Source organism: Haliotis cracherodii, unplaced genomic scaffold, assembly GCF_022045235.1.
Source record: "Haliotis cracherodii isolate W230 unplaced genomic scaffold, xgHalCrac1.p SCAF_16, whole genome shotgun sequence".
Lineage (NCBI taxonomy): Eukaryota > Metazoa > Mollusca > Gastropoda > Lepetellida > Haliotidae > Haliotis > Haliotis cracherodii.
The window spans coordinates 10,680,386-10,699,398 of NW_027266271.1; positions in this window are offsets into that span (position 1 = coordinate 10,680,386).

Consider the following 19,013-nt stretch of genomic DNA (forward strand, 5'->3'; position numbering starts at 1 on the left):
TGATAAAAAACGTGTTATGTTCTTTCTCATTATATCGTATTTCTTTCACATCGATTCAGCACGTATGTCATTTAAGTATGTTACGAACACAAAATACAATTCACACATATGATGGATATTTTCGGCGTGCTTTAGTTGTTCTTAAACGATTTTTCAATCCAGTCATAAATATTTATGAATTTGGTTCATCAGAGAGGGGGATTCAATTGGTTATGGTCGTATAATGGCATACTGATGTTGTCGGTGTAACATTTAACGCATTAGATTATCGGGGGTGTTACATAAACTACATCATATGGTAAACGTTCTCATCAATAGCTTCGGCGTTTTGGTGATTATTTCTCTTAGTGTACTGCTCGTAACAGTGTCGATGCACAAGGTCCACCAAATATACCACCAAATCCCCGTCTCAGAGTTTAGCAGTTATCCTTACTACAATCAGGGAAGGGCTTTCTTTGTATTCACAAAAAGCATTTAAGACAATAGGAATTAATTCTATGTGGATTCTAATATCAATCAAAGGATTTGAGGAACACTCGAGCATGCTCTTTCTACCAAGATGCAAGGCCTCATAACAGGTTGTAAAAGGTTTGTAGTTGACATGTGGAGAGCCTTACAAATTTTGACGCATTTCTGATGCAATATATTTGATTGTGAATCAGGCTCATGATAAAGTCGGAATCGTGCAATCAGGATCAGGTGTCAGGACCAACCTCACCCTATCTGATGCATGTGTATTTTAATCTGTAACTACTACTACTACTACTACTACTACTACTACTACTACTACTACTACTACTACTATTTGAAGATCCGGGGTAGAATACCCCACCCTATCTGATGCATGTATATTTTAATCTTTAACTACTACTACTACTACTACTACCACTACTACTACTACTACTACTACAACTACTACTGCTACTACTACTACTATTTGAAGATCCGGGGTAGAATACCCCACCCTATCTGATGCATGTATATTTTAATCTTTAACTACTACTACTACTACTACTACTACTACTACTACTACTACTACTACTACTACTACTACTACTGCTACTACTACTACTACCACTACTACTACTATTTGAAGATCCGGGGTAGAATAGGCCTTCAGCTACCCATGCTTGCCGTAAAAGGCGACTATGCTTGCTCGCTGACTTGGTTGATGCATGTCATCGTATCCCAAATGCATGGATCGATGCTCATGATGTCAATCACTGGATTGCCTGGTCCAGACACAATTATTTGGGATTTATAAATTGTGAGAAATCATGTGAGAAAACGAACCCACAATATCAGCTAGTGTTCTCATGCCACAAGGGGGCACGGATGGCCTAGCCGTCTAAGGCGCCGTGATTCGCTGTGCCGAGTTGCGTCCCGTGGGCACGCCAGAAACCTATGATTGTGGGCTCGAATTCCGGTTCGTCCCGATTATGCTTCTAGATTTGTCAACACCATGCCCGTGCTCGTGGATTTCACCGAAGTGCATCACTTCAGGCTTTCCTCCCACATTAAGCTGACACGTGGTGATATAACTGGAATACTGTTAAAAGCGGCGTTAAACCCAACTCACTCACTCATGCAACTATGTTGCTCCAGTGCACCTTGCTTCAGTACAAAACTACAAACGGTGACAGCAACTGGGCATAGACTTTGCAAGGAGAGCACTAATGGGACAAGAACCATGGCTATTAACTGATAGAACTCACCAACCCACTGACAAGGTGTGATATTTCCCAGGGCCTAGTGTGGTTAAAGTGAACGTTCGTCTTGCAGAAGGGCCGGTTTCATTTTCCCTCGTGATGTCCTTTTCTGATGTTCCTATTTCTGATGTCAAAAAACAGAACCAGAACTATTTCAATTAATGCGAAAGAGCTTGAGTTTCGTATTTCCGAAATAAATGCCAGGGTAGTTTATGGTCCGCAAATCCCACGACTGGTATAGACGTTATATATGTATAATAATCGCATGGTCAAGACATTGATTTCACGAAGGTTTTGCGAAAATGAAGTCATGACCTTCCGGATAGATTTCTCCCGCCTTCGATATCGTCACACGTCCCCATAGTTTTCAACAGTTCAATCTGTCTCGGGCAGGCTTCCATAGGCTGTTGTCCTCCCCAGTCATCAAGAGTAACAGGTCGATAAGATCATCTGAGTCAACTGTGACCTCGTCCTCCTCGCATTATAGAACCTATAGTGTGTAGGTTTCTTCGATAATTAATTTCAGTGCATAGTTCTCAAAGCGGAATCTTGCCCCCAGTTATTCGTTTGAGCGAGAAATATTCAATTACCTAACTTCAAATGCTGGCTGCATTCCAATTCATTTGTCAAACTCTAATGCCAATGCGTGGCGCTTAACCAATGTTCACATCTATTTAACAAATGTTTGATTAAGTTGTCGCGATCTGGTTTGAATTAAAAAAAATCGAAACCCAATGGAGACAGGATTTTTTACCCTTACGTACAAAATCATGATTCCCTGAAAACTGAAGAATTCTTACTTATTGGCGTGATTCCTTAATTTCGTCAATACTTCCAAAATATCTAATGTTTTAAATGAGAAAGTATCGTAATAAACACCCCGTGTTTACAACTTGAGCACAAGAGAGGTTATAATAATCCCTTAAATTCTTTGGACATCTACATGGATTGGAGTGTTTGTGCATGCTCGTAAACAGATTGTTTATGATTGTTTGTTTGTTTGTTGATTAACGCCGCACTCAGCAATATTCCAGGCTTTAAGACGTCAATCTGTAAATACTCGAGTCTGAACCAGACAATCCAGTGATCATGACATCATGAACATCGATCTACGCAAATGGGAAACGATGACATGCATCAAACAAGTCAGCGGGGGTGACCACTCGATGACATTAGTCGTCTCCTCCGACAAGCTTAGTCGCCTTTTACGACAAGCATGGGTTGCTGGAGACCTATTCTAATCCGTTTTACACGGGTCGGTGTCTTTATGGGAGTGAGACGAGAACTAAAGTGTCATTTAAGGATGTAATAGATTACGTGACATATAATTGTATGTGGTAGCATGCATTATGTAAGTGAGCGTGGGATTTCAGTGCAATAAATCTGAGAAAGGTTTGTTTATGAAGTCCCTGTGTAACGTGAGTCATGTAACTTAAACGATGCTTTTAAGAGTATTTCGGTCACATCATGTCAATGCAGGTCCAAAATCGTAGACGCATATAGCGCATTGGGGAAACCAGGTAAGGTGTTGACAACAAAAAGCATAAAAAACATTTTCATATCATAAGACATCTCTCCTTAAAGAGTCCATCGATGATTCCGACTATATCATATGCATGTGTTTATGAAGAACTATCAAACAGTGATGATAGGTGTTCGTGAAAAGGTGGCATCCGTCACAAACACATGCAAAGGCACGTCAATTTTCAAAACAAGGATCATAACAGCATAATCATGGTCTTGAACCTAGGATAAGCGAATCCTCCCAGTTGGAACAAATAAAACACATTATATCTCTATTCTAATTACACATTGATTACTTAAAGTGTTAAGTACTACTGTGCAAATTGTTACCAAAGTCTTTTTTTCTAATTCAATCACCATTCACTGCATGCACGTATATTCCACGGAAAGGAAACGCAGTCTAAATATAATTCAAAGTATCCAGTATACAGGTTGTCAAGAACCCTAGATTGTGATGTGCAGTGACAGTGTGTTGATCATACCCTGTCAGAGCCGCGACGTGTATATTACACGCTAGGTGAGGTGCCATTTCCAGCATGTCACTCGTGTGTCAGTAGGATGCTTTAATTGAATAAATTGTCCGATCGGTTGCCCCTGACCATCACTCTTGACAGAGACTGCGTATCCAAAGACGGTGGAGGATGGTGAAATAGGGGACACTTACTCCTGAAGAAGCAAGAGGATGTATGCAACCATTTCTCCGACATGATTGATGAACTTTAACGGCCTTCGGTGTACATGTAGTTTTAATCGAAGTCATGACATTGCGAAAATATATCGAAAGTGAAAATAAAAGCGACAAAACCCTTTCCATGTCCAAAAGAACTCTGCTGAAGGAATGTGCGTTAACTATGTGTCTGATTTTCGTAATTTTGGTGTGTCAATAGAGCCTTTGCGAACACCTGGCATTATCCCTATTTGATAGTGATTCATCATCACAAGCTCATGATATAGTCGGAATCGTACAATGGACTCTGCTTTGAAAAAAGATTATGACTAAGAAATGGTTTGTGTCGCTACATTTTTATTGTCCCGTAAACCTTTATGGTCTACGTTGTACGTATTTAGTTAATTTCTCTATTGCACCAAATGAGACCATTCCAGCACCGCTATCATTTGTGCATGCATGACAAAGGTTATCTTGTGCTGGAATGAACTTATTTATTCTTCCACACCCCTTAAAACTGTAACAAGGAAGCTATGAAGCATCACATTCTTCATCAGAAAGGGATATATTAATTATTTCTAGTATAATTTAATTATTAACAATCATTATTGTATTGTCGAGAATCGTTCACATTTTTTGATCGAATTCATATTCTGTATGCTATGTCTAGCAGGCATTTCCTACCTCTTCTTCATCACGATTTGACAATTTTGATTAAATATCTTACAATTCTCTAGGGGATAATTAAAAAATTGTAAGAACGTTGGTAAATTTAACTTCCCGGTTTTGCATCGAAAGTTCTGAAAGATTCCATCCAATAAAACTGGAAAGTGAGGTGGAAAACACGTCTTGACCTCTTGGTAACGGGGATCATCATTGCCGAGTGTTTGCAGAAGCGAACGCGGAATAACTTGACTCATTGATTGGCGAACTGTCAATTCTGCCGCCTTCAATAATTACAGTCGCTTTCTTTTGTGCGTTCTATATGTCATTCAAGTTGTTTAAATAGTCTTGAAACGTCTTATTTTAACCATACGAACCGTGAATGGATCAGGAAGGATATATCTGGCATTCATACAAAAATATTGTCAATGAGTATGTGCTTAAAAATCTGAATACTGACAACAACGTGTATTGCAGCTTGTATTTCGCGTCATTTTTTAAATTTCGAACAAAGATGCCTCCACTTACCTCAGAGAACATGTCCCGCATGCCAATATTACAACAACGATTTTCGAGAGGATGAATAAACGCAAAATATTACGCGATCATTTTTCATCAACAAAAAGTTTTTTGAACATTTATATAGACATACTTTACATATTATAATTGTTGCATTCTGTCATGATAGGACATTGCCAGAATATCTACTATCCTCTCTAAGAATTAAAATAACCTGAGTGTTTATATACAGAAGGCATACATACACTTTTTTACGTTGTAAGATTAGTTCAAAGTTCAGAGATATTAATATAAATCAGAATTGATATTGTGTAGTTTAGTTTATCTAATGCGGAAAATATCCCGGGATAAAGCTACTTTAACGATTCCCACTGTTTGTATTGAGTATACAATATTATATTTGATAATATAGTATTAGCTGAGTGTGTTTCCGTATCTTAAATATCACATATTAGCAAATAAGAATTGTATTCTTAATATCATTAATATGAGATCATTCTTAACCAAATCGATGTTTAAGACGTAAAGTAGCCCAACTTTAGAAATCGCATATGAATACAGAGTTTGAGTGAACTGCCCCATTTCCCACACAGTGCCAAATGAGTTGCAGCCGTGTTTGTCTGCAGAATCAGACACACATTGTGAACCCCTATCTAAACTCATTTGGGAATGTTAGTCAACAGTTTATTGACAGGGCGAACATTGCATCGATGTGTGGAGCTTTAAAAACGTATTTCTGCTTGAACTCATTTGAATATTAATCGGATCCTGAGACCATTTTTATCGAAGTAGTTTTTACATCGATAACACTATCCATTACATACCGAGACACTGTGAAAACGCATATTCAACTTTAGCTGGAAATATAAATAGATGTGGCTTGTGCTAAAGTCCATCTTCAAATAATTCGAGATTCGAACCCGTAGGACGACAATGTTGTGTTGTGCCTAAATACCCAGAACAATTATTTTGGTTATTTGGACAAATATTTTAAAAAACATCGAATATGCGTTTTCACTGTCTCTGTATATTATATTTGAAAATAAATTATCTTGTCAACATGGATGCAGCAAAGTATCTGTTACAGGTTTCAATTTCTTAATATCTTACCACCTAATAATGTACTCCATCCTTTGCATGAAAGTTAGGATATTGGAGAAAAATATGTAACAGCCTTAAATGCAGTCGACCTTATAGGATGTCCTGTGAAAATCACAAAATTTTGACTGTGCACATGAATGCCATATGGATGTAAATTGCCAACGTCAATGTATTCAGTCTATTTCCGGCTTCCCAAAGACGCCACCGCAGTCATGGTCACAAGAAAGGACGAAGGCCAAATGATACTATTGATTTGGAAGATTTGTTGACCCTCCTCAAGGAACCATTTGGACTCCACAAGGTAAGAAGAAGACTCTACATTGTATTGATGAAAGAAATCAAACAACGCAAGCAATTTGTGCTGATGGACAGGTCTACACACAATAATAGCTCACAGTATCGACTAGAGAGCATAGTTCCTTGACAATGATGTGTAACGTTTGACCAGAAACAAACAAGAAAGCAGAAACAGGCACAACCAAATCAGATAAAGATTCCTGAATTTGCAAACAAGTGAATTGATGCGCTGAACTTAGGTAACATTCTCAGACAAAAATCAGTTTTCCTAAATGTCCCAACATATTTCAAATTTCAGGAACCATTTACAGTGTCATATTCATAGACGAACACCATGTCATCCAAGGTAGTCAATTGTTAAAACGTGTTGCAGATCTTAGCATCTCTTGAAGTAACTTCCACTTATTGCGGTTGCCAGGACTCATTATACTGCCACCAACCTGTTGGCAAATATGGCCCAAAATATCGCGAACAGACTGCTACAAATAAGGGATCACAATCATATTATCGTTATGGAGGCGGTCTGCGTATGTCAAAATATCGGTCAGAAGAGAAGAGGAACCTGATGACCTCTGACCTGAGACAAAGACAGAACAAAGGGATTTATTACAACCATATGGCAGCGACCATCCTTCGTATCCTGATGACTCCGAGATGATTGGTTGGTTGGTTGGTTTGTTGTTTAACGCCGCACTCTGCAACGTACGAGTACCACGTACGAGTCTCATCAGGCCATAACTGAATAACGGACATGAAGTAGTAACATATAGTTACGTGACGTCATAACATTTAGGAAACTATGACGTCACAATACCAAGGTGACATATATATATATATATATATACATAATTATGATATCGCATTACGATATATAAACCGCCGGGCAAAAGAAAGTATACACTTGTAAGTTGGAATTGGACCAAACGTTATCACAATCGTTGAACACAGTCGCCGTAACATTGCAAATTTATGGTCCAAACCACAACTGTGATCAAATACATCACAACCGATTCCATTGTCTCGCCTCTACAACATAGCTTGCTGTGGACCAAGCGTTTTAAGTATAACCGGAATCCGGCAAATCATATCAATACCAATACATGATCAATAAATTATTGCACTAGGTTTAGTGAAGCGTGTAATATCGCACACACATGTGTAATCTGTGTGTAGTGGCTGGTAGGTTCGTTTAATTATTTCAAAATCTACACACATAATATTTCACTTAAGTACGACACATATATTTGTAATTGGGGGATAACAAAATGTTATCAAACATCGAGACACTATTGTTCATTGTTTGTAATGTGAGGTTTTATATCGGGGATGACCAGTGAGGGAAAGTAGCAGGCCATGTTTCATCTAGCGTGTGTTCGTACTTAGAGGGGGGCACTTGTGGCCCAGTCGTCTGAGGTGCCGCGATTCGCTGTGCAGGGTTGCTTCCCTTGGGCACGCCAGAAACCTATGATTGTGGGTTCGAATCCCGATTCGCCCCGATTATGTTTCTAGGTTTGTCAGCACCATACCCGTGCTCGTGGGTTTCACCGAAGTGGTAAACGTCTGAGACCTGCATCACTTCGGGCTTCCCTCCCACATTAAGCTGACACGCCGCGATATAACTGGAATACTGTTAAAAGCGGCGCTAAACCCAACTCACTCACTCACTCGTACTTAGAGGGACATCGAAGTTGGCATCCAGTGGAATAGCACAGATACGTATGACACACACGTCCAACATGTAAACCGTAATCAGTAAACCTAAATGGTCTCCTTTGACGAGCGAAAAAGCGTCGAAAGGGCTACTTCTTTGGGTTGAAAGAGTGTACCTTTTTATTGAAAAGTACTGCCAACGCAAGAAGATATTTTCTTTTTTTGTAATTGATGCTGTAATGAGGTCCCAGATTAGAAGTTCTTAGCGCAATTACTTTACACAGACACATGTTGCCACATCGTTGTACTTTGGCAATAGACATTTAGGGGACGTATAAAAACTTCAGATATGCAGAGGACGCTAAATATAATTGAACGTTCATACAGTGTATTTCATTTCCAATTTAAAGATAACCCACTTAAGATTTCCTTGGTAACCAGAAATACCGCAATTGGTCTTCAAGATGCCGATGTGGCAGTACACGGTCGACTGACTGCCAGTTAGTATCTATCATATGAAGACAAAAACTTGTACATCAGTATTGAAATCGCTCATTTAATGGTGATTGAGTTGTGAAACGCTGCCTTGAACAACATGTAAGCTAAATTGCGGCGTGTCAGCTTGATCTGGGAGAAAAAACAAAAATAATGCAGGTCTTCGACATTTACCCCTTTTGTGAAGCACGGGCGCGCGTTTGGTGCTGACAATCCCCGAAACACATCCGTTGCGACCCAACTGTGTTTTATTTTTTTTGTGTCTGAGCATATTATCACGCGGTTCTCTTTCAATCATACCCGGTTGTATCGTGAGGAAAACTCGATCCTTTAAACATTCATATCAAAAGTAAGACACTGCAATATTTTGCAAATTGGTTTTGTGATTTTGAGACTGTCCCTACAATGGAGATACCGATTATTGGAAAATCTTCGTCACTTTATTTTTGCTGTATGCACAGAAGCTAATTGAGTAGAGCGATCTCCATTGACAGGGGTATTAAGATCGAATTAATAGACAGGTGCTTTATTAAATCCTTCCCCATGACAGAAGGCCCGGGTGAGGGGGGGAAAAGGGGCATTTTCTCTCCATTAGCAGCAGCTGTGACGATGGTAACGAGCTCGAAATTTGCACATAATCGATCGCGACAATCGTGGGGCCCGTCCAATTGATTTTTGAAACGTCTATTAAGTCCCAGGATAGTCTGAGAGTTTGGACACTTCGCCTCTTGATCCTTAGAAAATCGAAAATCGCTCTTAGGTCAAAAATTAATACCCAATATTGCATTTTGAAGCAGACGATTAACGGAGCGAGGAGGCGATGCGTGGGTTAGTGTTAGACGGCCGCAGAGAGGAAGATGCCGTCTTTGATACGACCTTGATCTTTCTTTGAGTGCTTTTCTTAAAGCTCTGAGATTAGATGTCGTGGTTCCTTTGTTGCATGGTGTGCAAATACATTTGAAATCTAATTTGTAAATCCAACTGTCTTTAGTGATAGGGTCGGGTTTTTCGTGTGCAACTGAATTAACGATCTGCCAACAGCTTCTAGTCCGATTTAAGACGAATATCGTATTCCATACTTTTGACGTAATCGAACGTGGGGTGTTTTATATACACGCAACAATGAGTTACGTGAGGAAACGTAATGGGTTGATAGTTAGTCACTATGGAACGTGTTAAGTGAATGGATTTTCAACAATTGCTTGATCTCTGATAACCCTCAGTATACTATTTAGCCTTCTGTGTGATGGAGTTCTGTTAGAACAAAACATTGGCGGGTGTAGAAGGAGTTATTGTCCCGAGGATTCCAGCAACCTCTGCCCGTCGTAAGAAGCGACTTAATGGATCATAAACCCGTGCAGATCTTGGTTGGAATAGGTCTTCAATAGCCCAGGCCTGCTGTGAAAGGTAACTCTGCTTGCCATAAGAGGCGACCAACGGGATCGGGGGACAGGCTTGCTGACTTGGTTGATGCATGTCATCGTATTCGAAATGCGTAGCTCGATGCTCATGATGTCAATAGACCCTTTAAGATCCGTGTTAGAATAGATCTTCAACAACCCATGCTTGTCGTAAGAGGCGACTAACGGGATCGGGTGGTCTGACTCGGTCGCGATTTTAAATACGGATATGGACAAAATACCTTCAAGGCGGATGTTTAAGCAAGAGCGATTGTTGTAGAAGTGACGATACAATGACTACGAAATGTTAGAAACGTTTAAGTCCGCATTTCACAAATACGTGATTCGCTGTGTAGAGTTGCATCCTCTAGGCACGCCTGTAGACTGTGGCCGGGGATCGAATCACATATTGGCACTGATAATGGTTTTAGGTCTGTAACCTCCCACATCAAGCTGACACGTCTTGAAGCAACAGAAACAATTTGGAACCAAAACCGGCGTTACAAAAAATCACTCACTCATGATTTATTATTGTGTGTATATGCCAGCAGGCTAGTTGGACCATAGTTAACTTAATATTTTGTCAAATTTAAAGGTAATAAGCGTTTATTATTTTATGTGGCCTGTATTCGATAACATCGCGTAAAAATATAAACTTAGGACCCACTTGCACAAAACGACCTTAGCGCTAACTCCCATACTTTAACATATGCTTACAATAGTCGTAGCGCTAAGATCGCTTTGTGCAAGTGGGCCCTGATCTGAAATTTGGTAAAATCACCTTATCACAGTGTGAGGAAATTACTTCATTTTACAATTCTTTCCGTATCATTGGTCATAAGGATGTTGCTAAATTTAATCGAGATTAAGTCAATCAGTAAAAACAAATATAATTTTCAACTGAGCAGGTTCTCTTACATAAAAGGGTTTGTTCACATGGGAACAGTGTAAAAGAACCATCTAACAATTTAATCAGTAAAATCGTCAGACGTTATATTATAACGAAAATGCTATGCAATTATTACTTAAGAAACACATATACCGGTGGTACATGGAACAATTATATATGGACAAATTTGACATCAGCAAAGAAGAGCGAGCGAAAGAATGAGTTTTGTATATCGCCGCTCTGAATCAGTTGTGTCACAGCGTGTGATGAGGATGCATGGCAGGCCGAGGTGATGCCGGTGTAGAAGGGTCGGGCCACTCGAGAGTTGTTGTCTAATTTAACTACTTTTAAATTTGATGTGTTAACTGTATAGTGGAGTTTAATGAAACAATGTTCAAATCGAATCAGTCCGTCGTTTAGAATAACAATACGGTGATGGCTTGGTATTCTTGCGATCCTTCCTACCAATGGTCACTACACCCAACTGTTTTTCCAACTCTCCCAATGTTTTTAATGTTTGATTTGACCCCACTTTTACTAGTATAATCTTAAGTGTATATAAATATATGTAATTATATGCAATGCTGTCAGATTTAAGCGTCATACCATTTACGGACTTCTGCCTGTTATTTTAACTGTATAACAACTAGTATAGTGTTACAGATTTACGTTTAAAACTAGTTGTAACATACCGCCATTCAAATATGCAGGACTGCAATTCATTGTATATAAATTTGTTTAACTGTTAACTACTATATATATATAATATATATATATATATATATATATATATATATATATATATATATATATATATATATATATATATATATATATATATATATATAAGGATATCTATTAGATATATATGTATGTAATGTGTAAATATTTTAGATGAGTTACTTTTCAATTTTTTCTGAAGAATGTTACTTTAATTTAATTTAGTTAGTTTCCAAATTAGGACTTAAAAACAATGTATTTCATATGAGGAAAACATTATTCGTCAACATGTGAATGTGTGAATACACACACGCTACAACGGTAACCGCCTGTTGGTAATTACTGTGGCATGTAGTACCCCTTTTGAGTTATATTATTTCCAAATAAATCAATATTTATTAAGCATTCTTTACGGGGGAAATGATTTGATCCTGAGAGGGGATTGATTACATCCTAGGACAGAATCACTCTGGAGTGAAATTTGTGAGGAGTGATTTGATCCTAAGGGGGATTGATTTTAGCCTGAAGGGAGTGTTTTGATACTGAAGGGGAAGTGATTTGATCATAGGACAGAATCACTCTAGGATGAGGAGTGATTTGATCTTAAGGGGGATTGATTTTATCCTGAAGGGAGTGTTTTGATCCAGATGGAGTGATTTGATCCTAGGACAAGATCACTCTTGGGTGAAATTTGAGAGGAGTGATTTGAACCAGATGGAGTGATTTGATCCTAGGACAAGATCACTTTAGAGTAAGATTTGAGAGGAGTGATTTGATCTTAAGGGGGATTGATTATATCCTTAAGGGAGTGTTTTGATCCAGATGGAGTGATTTGATCCTAGGACAAGATCACTCTTGGGTGAAATTTGAGAGGAGTGATTTGAACCAGATGGAGTGATTTGATCCGAGGACAAGATCGCTCAAGGGTGAAATTTGAGAGGAGTGATTTGGTCTTAAGAGGGATTGATTTTAGCCCGAAGGGAGTGTTTTGATCCAGATGGAGTGATTTGATCCTAGGACAAGATCATTCTTGGGTGAAATTTGAGAGGAGTGATTTGATCCAGATGGAGTGATTTGATCCTAGGACAAGATCACTTTAGAGTAAGATTTGAGAGGAGTGATTTGATCTTAAGGGGGATTGATTATATCCTTAAGGGAGTGTTTTGATCCAGATGGAGTGATTTGATCCTAGGACAGAATCACTCTAGTGTGAGGAGTGATTTGATCCTAGGACAAGATCACTCTTGGGTGAAATTTGAGAGGAGTGATTTGACCCAGATGGAGTGATTTGATCCGAGGACAAGATCGCTCAAGGGTGAAATTTGAGAGGAGTGATTTGGTCTTAAGAGGGATTGATTTTAGCCCGAAGGGAGTGATTTGATCCTGAAGGGGAAGTGATTTGATCCTAGGACAAGATCACTCTAGGGCGATATTTGAGAGGAGTGATTTGATCCAGATGGAGTGATTTGATCCTAGGACAAGATCACTTTAGAGTAAAATTTGAGAGGAGTGATTTGATCTTAAGGGGGATTGATTATATCCTTAAGGGAGTGTTTTGCTCCAGGTGTAGTGATTTGACCCTAGGACAGAATCACTCTAGATCTTGAGTCAAATTTGAGAGGAGTGATTTGATCTTAAGGGGGATTGATAATATCCCGGAGTGAGTGTTTTGATCCAAATGGAGTGATTGGATCATAGGACAAGATCACTCTTGAGTGAAATTTGAGAGGAGTGATTTGATCCTAGGACAAGATCACTCTAGAGTGAAATTTGAGAGGAGTGATTTGATCTTAAGGGGGATTGATAATATCCTGAAGGGAGTGTTTTGATTAAATTTTATGTGTTAACTGTATAGTGGTGTTTAATGAAACACCTATCAATGGTCACTACTCCCAACTGTTTTTCCAACTCTCCCAATGATTCTAATGTTTGATTTGACCCCACTTTTACTAGTATAATCTTAAGTATATATATATATATATGTATGTATATATATATATATATATATATATATATATATATATATATATATATATATATATATATATATATATATATATATATATATATAAGCATGAGTGTTATTCATTGTCTATAATTTGTTTAACTGTAAACTACTATATATATAAGGATATCTTAAATATTTTAAATGAGTTACTTTTCAATTTTTTTTCTAAAGAATGTTACTTTAATTCAATTTTAGTTAGCTTCACAATTAGAACTTAAAAACAATGTTTTTCATATGAGGAAAACATTATTCGTCAACATGTGAATGCCACGCACACCCAGACCTCATACACACACGCTACAACGGTAACCGCCTGTTGGTAATTATCCAGATGGAGGGATTTGATCCTAGATCAAGATCGCTCTGGATTGAAATTTGAGAGGAGTGATTTAATCCTAGGACAAGATCGCCCTGGAGTGAAATTTGAGAGGAGTGATTTCATCCAGATGGAGTGATTTGATCCTAGGATAATTTCACAATAGAGTGAAATTTAAGGGGAGTGCTTAGGCGAATGGCACTTTAATATGTAAATGCATTTAGCGACAGCCCATGAAAGCTCAGTCGCGAAACATGTGTTACCAGAGACTAGGAAGTGTTTGAGGACTGCTTGCAATGTATGAAACCTGACTGAAACTATATCAATGGCAGTCAGTGTATCTAGTTTGTAATGGAATCTGGACCAGGCAATCCGCAACTGAGATACAATGACATACACCAACCAAGTCAGCGAGCCTGACCACCCAGTCCCGCTAGTCGCCTCTTCAACAAACATGGTCGCCTCTTCAACATACATAGTCGCGTTTTACGGCAAGCATGGGTTGCTGAAGACCAATTCTAGTATGATTTTGTATATAAATATTCAATGCTACCAAAATTAAGTGTAAACCCAGTAATGCACTACTGCCTTTTGTATTAACTGTATATCAGCTAGTATAGTAGCATAGGAATATTTTTTGAATAGTTAAAGTCATCCCTCTTGTTATGCAGTCTTGTGGATATTTTTTTGTCACTCTGAATCTTTATGTATATATCTAAATATGAACCAGACGAGGCGGTCGCACGAGTTTCCTTTATTTCTACTTTATGTGGGGAAATAAGTGAAAGGGAATTGGCTAGTTGATGGTAAGTGAACGATATCAGATCATCGATTGTTCTGGATCCGTGGAGATCCGGGGTAGAATAGGTCTTCAGCATCCCATCTTTGCCGTAAACAGCGACTATACTTGTCCGTTATTCAGTTATGGCCTGATGAGACTCGTACGTGGTACGAGTTGAAAGCGCTAGCCTATTAAAACTGTGTTCAATCTTACTCCACTTATTTAATTAGCACTGGAACTAAAGGTGGCTCTTTTCCAAGAGGTTCCACTGAATATATCAGTGACACTGGATCTTGTAAAGCACTGGAACTAGAGGTGGCACTGTTCCAAGAGGTTCCACTGAATATATCAGAGACACTGGATCTTGTAAAGCACTGGAACTAGAGGTGGCACTGTTCCAATAGGTTCCACTGAATATATCAGTGTCAATGGATCTAAAAGTGCCCCTGATTATATCAGTGCCATCGAATCTAGAAGTCTCCTTGAATATATCAGTTCCACCGGACCTATATGTGAAACGAGATCTGAAGGCGACATTGGATGTACATGTAATAGTGATACTTAAGCTTGTGAACTCTGGATCTAGATATGCCCCTGAATATATCAGTGCCACTGGATCTACAAGACCTACTGGATCTAGAACAGCTACAGCACCTGTCAGTGACACTGGATCCAATAGTAAAGAGGTCTTTGCTTGCAGGAAAAGGCGACAATGCTTGTCGTAAGAGGCGACTAACGGGATCAGGTGGTCAGGCTCACTGACTTGGTTGATGCACGTCATCGATCCCAATTGCGTGGATAAATGCTCCTGATGGCAATCACTGGATTGTCTGGTCCAGACTCGATTATTTACAGACCGCCTTCATATAGTTGGAATATTGCTGAATGTGGCGTTAAACAACAAACGAACGAAGGAACGAACCTTGTTCTGACATCATATGCTTAAAGAAACAGATCCGCAAGAAAGGGACCACACTTGGTGCCAATGGATGTGCCTACTTCTTGACCAAATGTCTTACCCTTAATTTGTACATAGATGTTGTCAATAATGAAGTCCATTATTTCACATATAGTTTTCTCAGTCAACTTCAGATGGCTTCTGCTTTCGTTTTTGAGAATTATCCTTATCCTCTGAATATCGACATATAGCTGCAACAAAAACATTAATACCGAATAATGCATGAATGGTATAAATAAAACACGTGGCATAAAAGAGATAAAACATAGATAACACGTTCGACATATAGGAATGTTCCATACATGGAAGAGAACTTTAGTAAAGAGTACTTCTGTAAAGTACCAAAACGCTTCCTAGCGACGGTCCCGCACAATCTGTCGAACAGAAGCGGTGGTAAAATATTTTAGCATTAGGGAATACTGCAGTCGGTCGGCTATATATTTGGCACACGTTTTCTGGTGAACTCATCTCGTGACATACCTAAAAATTCCAGTTCTGTAATTTTGCATCAAGAAATGAACTTTTTGGCCTGACAATAATCATATAGATGTGTGCGTCACACCTTCATAGCGTTTTTGGGGCGGTGGGGTAGTCTAGTGGTCAAAGCGTACGCTCGTCATGCTGAAGGCCCGGGTCCAATTTGGAATATTGGTAAAAACGAGTGAGTGAGTGAGTTGGGTTTAACGCCGCTTTTAACAGTATTCCAGTTATATCGCAGCGTGTCAGCTTAATGTGGGAGGAAAGCCCGAAGTGATGCAGGTCTCAGACGTTTACCACTTCGGTGATACCCACGAGCACGGGTATGGTGCTGACAAACCTAGAAACATAATCGGGGCGAACCGGGACTCGAACCCACAATCATAGGTTTCTGTCGTGCCCAAGGGACGCAACTCTGCACAGCGAATCGCGGCGCCTTAGACGACTGGGCCACCCGCCCCCTGGTAAAAACATAAAGACATACTCACTCTCTCATAAGGTTCTGAAGCTGAGGCTGACGTTGATACTGATTTGGCACTTTACAAGCTCCACGAGACTGCAAGATAATAATGGTCCATTTAAAACAATAGTCCATTTGTATCGCACTTATCATGCGCAAAGCGCACAGAGAATTATTACTCAGGTCAATGGATGAGTGTGCACTCGATTTACATTCTCATCACCCATAGGACCAAGCTGCATGTGAAGCACTAGGCTAACAGTCACAATACTATCTCATCCTACCGGGTACCCACTCACAGCGGGTTGAATGTTCTAGAATGTCTAATAGATGGCTTAGATTGTAGGGCAGTACGTCCTATGGAAAGTCACTTCTATACAAATGTTTATCCCACTGAAGTAGGAGATAAACAGTGGTTTGGATGGATTCAGTCGTACGGCTCGTAACTGTCGTTCGGAATACCCAATGTTAATCATTTTGAGGTTGCATAAGTAGAAAATAAATTCAGACTGCCACTTTCCTGACAGTTCTGATTTCCAGACGCTCTGATTGGTCGGACGAAAGGTCGTTCTGGCATGACCCGTAATGGGATGTCCTCAATACTTTGTTTAGAACTCAGATCTTATTCTAAAATGGGATTGGTCCTATTCCAACCATATCAGGTCGGGGGAAACAAGAATGGGGTTCACACGGTGTACCCATATCGAGGATAAAACCCAGGACTTCAGCGTGTCGTATAACAAAGAGACACCCGACTGCCCATGAGATTAACGAGTGAGTGAGTGAGTGAGTGAGTTGGGTTCAACGCCGCTTTTAACATTATACCAGTTATATCACGTTGTGGGAGGAAAGCCCGAAGTGATGCAGGTCTCCGACGTTTACCACTTCGGTGAAACCCACGAGCACGGGTATGGTGCTGACAAACCTAGAAACATAATCAGGGCGAACCGGGATTCGAACCCACAAACATAGGTTTCTGGCGTGCCCAAGGGACCCAACTCTGCACAGCAAATCGCGGTGCCTTAGACGACTGGGCCACCCGTGCCCCCCCCCCCCCCCCCCCCCCCCCGTGAGCTAAAGATATGTTTGTAAAATAGCGCTCGGGATGTATTTTGCATTTGATAAAAATAAGATATTCAACAACAAAAATTTCATCATTTTTACTCCGACACTAACCGATAGAAGAGTGTATTTCTGTAATGAATTCATGAGAACCCTCCAACAGAACTCCAAGTATATGAAAAACGCCTTGAGAATATTTCAAATATACTATATATATTGTTTTCAGGAAGGAATGTATATTTCATCCCCAATCAAGGTCCTAAACCTGATAAATGCTAATCATTCTCAAACCTTCACCAAGTGAGAAAAAGAACATTAATGTAGACAATGCAACAGAGTGATTGATACAACCACAGATTGACGGTGTTCATATGTTTAGATATTTTATAGCCGCTTCTGCACATTCGACGTGAGGGATTTCTTTCCAACTATTTTGACAATTCTATTTTTATATTTGTCACACTGCTCCATCAAATAACACTGTCATAGCTATGTATGGCTTGCAAGAGGTTTGTGTGTGTTTTTAATTTATAAAAAAATAACATGCTACTTCTACCTTTGTTTTTAAGACAGATTTGCATGCAAATGTCAGCTCAATCTGAGATGATGATGTTGGTTACAACTGCTGGCACTGCTGGACTCGCGACTCGCGGTGAATACACACGTATGAGGATCAATGCACATAGGGTCAGAGAGTAAGTCGTAAATACAACCAGAACTGTCTTCTAGTTTGTTTTATCTGTTCCCATATTTTCCAACGTAGGAACCGCCTCCGTGGTCTTGTGGCAGAGCGCCCGCCCGGAGAGCGGAAGGTCCGGGGCTCGATCCCCGGCCGCGTCATACAAAAAGACGTTAAAAGATGGTACTTGTTGTTAGCCTGTCTTGCGCTCGGCATAAAGGGGCTGAAACAAGGACTGGTCGGCTCGGAGTCAGTATACTGTGTCTGCGTGGGGTATTCATGTTAAACTGCGGCATGGTATCTCAGTGTGCTAGCACTATAAATCGGCATCAGTCTGGACTAGTACAAGCAGCCACACACACACGTGCATGCACGTCGCTACATAAGTGCAATAATCTTGGACGCGACGTTAAACCTAATTTCATCTCACCTCCAACGTAGGAACTTTCTTTCAAAATCGATTACATTCTATATCAATATGACATAGGGTGATATGACAGTGACACAAGCTTTTCCATAATCATAAAGAACTCTGCTGAGAGTAGCCCATTGTATGATTCCGATAATATCACGAGCATGTGTTTATGAATCACTATCAAATAGTGATGATAAAAGGTGTTTGCGAAAAGGCGAGCGTA